Source organism: Mustelus asterias (genome assembly GCF_964213995.1).
Source record: "Mustelus asterias chromosome 26 unlocalized genomic scaffold, sMusAst1.hap1.1 SUPER_26_unloc_3, whole genome shotgun sequence".
Taxonomy (NCBI): Eukaryota; Metazoa; Chordata; class Chondrichthyes; order Carcharhiniformes; family Triakidae; genus Mustelus; species Mustelus asterias.
Genome location: NW_027590098.1, coordinates 650399 through 653560, shown reverse-complemented (window position 1 = coordinate 653560; position 3162 = coordinate 650399). Strand labels below are relative to the sequence as shown.

General features: G+C 42.9%; 1 long non-coding RNA gene across 1 annotated transcript; it reads right to left on the bottom strand.

Annotated features, from left to right (window-relative positions):
• Window positions 1–556: 556 nt before the first annotated feature.
• Window positions 557–2804, bottom strand: LOC144482141 (uncharacterized). Its single transcript, XR_013495875.1, has 3 exons — window positions 2726–2804; window positions 1664–1749; window positions 557–641 (listed from the first exon to the last, which is right to left on the bottom strand). It is a non-coding gene; the product is annotated as an uncharacterized LOC144482141 (long non-coding RNA).
• Window positions 2805–3162: the final 358 nt, after the last annotated feature.

The following is a 3162-nucleotide window of genomic DNA, read 5'->3' as shown; positions in this document are numbered from 1 at the left end:
AAACATAATTACCATTCTACCATTTAAAATGTGCTGATTAAAAAGCTATTGCTGATTCTGTAAATTTCAATGACAAATAAATTTCCCATTCCACAGAAACCTGATTCAAATGATGCTATATAATTAGATGTTCTCCTTCCACAGGGCTATCTGTTGTCCACATCCCTGTCATCAGTGCTGAGAGCTCACTCAATCTCAAAGAGCTGTACATAATGGGAGATCAAGCATTAACTTCCCCCAATAAGTAGCAGTTCACTTCATCCTGAAACTGAACGCAGCTCTAGGGTCAGTCTGGTTTCAACTGACTGGCAGGCATTATTAAAAATGGGATTTTAATTCCCTGCTGAAAGAAAAAAATGCTTAAAGCTCACAGCTCTGCAAAATAAAGTGGAAACTATGTTCGCTTTAAAGTTAACACACTTCAAATTGAAGTTGAACCCTCTGCATGAGTGAAAGAATGAGAAGTGAAGGTTGAATCATCATGGAGTGAGTCTGGAAATCGTATGATCCGGGTGTTCCGAGTGCTCGCTCACAGTGTATCTCCCTCAGGGATCCAGCTCATCCACATCTGAGCACTGAACCTCCACCCGATTCCAATCGATCGACTCCTTTGGACATTGATCCTTGAACATTTCCTGTACCTAGAAAGGAGAGAGGAGAAAATATGAGGATGACTGCAGACAAAGGGCTTGGGGTGTGGGGAAGGGTGGGGGTGAGGGGGGGTTCGAAGAGAGAGAACTCGAGAAACACAACTAATTCGATAGAGATAGAGAGAGTCAGACAGAGCGAGACAGAAAATTGGGATGAGATAGAGTGAGAGTGATAGACAGACAGAAAGGGAGAAAGATTATAAGACAGCGTGACAGAGCGATAATGTATGTGAACGAGACAGAGAGAGACAGACAGAAACAGAGAGAGTCAGAGAAAGAGGTCGTGAGGATAGACTGAGAGGAAGTGAAAATGAGGAATGATGAAATGATGTGAGAAAGAAAGACAGAAAGCTCGAGAGAGTAATAAAGAGAGTGAAATAGAGATAACGAGAGGGAGACAGAGTTATGATAATGCTCTAGGAAAAGAGAGAGAGATAAAAAGAGTGGGGGCGAGGGAGTGTGAAAAAGATGCACTGGCGGCCATACACAGGGAGCGAAGTTGTAATATGCAGGATCAGTGAGATTGTGAATGCGAAAAAGTGAAAGAAAGGGAAACACAATGAGGAAGATAAAGGTGGGTCAGGCAAGGAGAGAGGGAAACTGAAAGATGTTGAAAGAAAAAAAAACAGAGCGAGGACGTCTGGGTGGTCAAGTGGTCAAGACATAGAGAAACTGAGTGGAAAGAGAGCGAGAAAACAGAGGAAGGTCAGACAGAACATCTGGATCCTATCATACAGGAAAAGTTGGATGCCCTTCCACCATCCTCAAAGCAGTTCTGTGATGAGGGCATTCAACCTCTTTACATTTCTCTTCAACCGAACAATCACAGCCAATGCAGCTCGTTGGAGAGTCGATGTATCTGCCCAGAGTATCATGTGGTCTGTGAAACACGAGGGTGACAGGAGGAACTTGAAATACATGTAAGTCGAGGCGGGAGTCACCTATCACTGAATCCAAACAGCGCAAATGGGTCTGGTGTCTGCCATTTGGTCCTCATTGCAATTCTGTCTCACCTTCTTCAAAACCACCCTCTTCGCTGTTTCATCGCCGAGTTCTGTCATTGAAGTAACCTCCACATTAATCGTCTGGTACTCAGTGTCTAAACATAACACAAACAATATTAGCATGTTAAACATATTCAGAGGTTACTGTGGGGTACAGGATCTATCTCGACATATCCATCTCAGTTAATTCATGTTCTTCCTCTGTCCTCCTGTTTTCCATTCCCCATTCTCTTTTTTCTCTTTCTCTATTTCGTATTATCCATTTACCTCACCACCAATTATTTTCATTCCAAATCCCCATCCCGACTATCATTATTTACCCTATATTCTCTTCCAGTTCCATCTTTGCTCTGTCGTCCGAAATAATTTCATTTCATTCTCTCTCCATTCACACTCCTCTTTCGTTTCTTTCTCAAGCTCCATCGCTGTCTTTGGGAAATATGGGTACTGGACAGCTGGAGAAAGGGATACATGGAAACATTGAGGAAATGAAGACCGATTAACATGCAGAGAAGAACAAAAAAGGGAGTGGCGAAGAGAGAGAGAATAACACGCTGAATGAAACGAGAACTGGAACTCGTGAAACAGAGCTGGGATGGAAGAGATCCATGAGGTAGAAATAAGTAAGAGGGAGAGAAAGACAGAACGGCAAAGAATAAAACAGAAACAGAGTAGTTGAAAGTGAGGGAAAGAGTAAGAGGCAGGAAATTGTTTGTGAACATGACAGTGAGAAAGAGGGACAGATGGAGAAACAGTGAGACATAGGGACGGAGAGATAAAATCTTCAGTGTGAAGGAGAGAAGGAGCAGAGGTAGAGAACGCAACGAGAAAGAGAGGAAATATTTCACGTTGTGAATCCTGAGTCAATTTGCACACAGTGAATGTAAGTGACAGTGACGTCTGTCCTGACAGCTCAGGCAGAGAAAATGGAGAGTCTGAGAGCAATGGGTAAGCCTGCAATCATGAATAATACACTCGTATCCTGACACTGCTCTGGTCGAATTGTACCAGACTGAGACAAAAGGAATTATATTGCTTACCGGTACTGATGAGGACAGAGAATGCGCTTACCTTTCTCAGATTCAGTCTGAGTTTTCGAACAATCCTCTGGGGTGGTGGATGATTCTGAGTCTATATTGGTCCATGAGTCAGGGAGGATAAAACAAAAACAACACGGATTTGGGGGAGTGTGATATGTTAAACAGAGGGAACACGATTTTGTACGGAATGAAGGGGGCTGCTTTGACTGTAGAGAGTGGGATGTGCTGTATCAGGACAGTCACTGCAGTGACTGAATGAAGTGACAGAAGATATCCGTGCTCTCTGACCAGTGGGATGTATGCTGAGTTGATGAAGGACATTTTTGACAGTTATTTTGATCAATTTAATCTCCCTCCTGTTACCAATCATTAATTTTGACGATCACTCTCAAACTACGAAATAGGTGCAGAAGTCACCTATTCGGCCATTTGGAGCTTTTCCATGGTTTGTGTTTCCAGTTACACAGT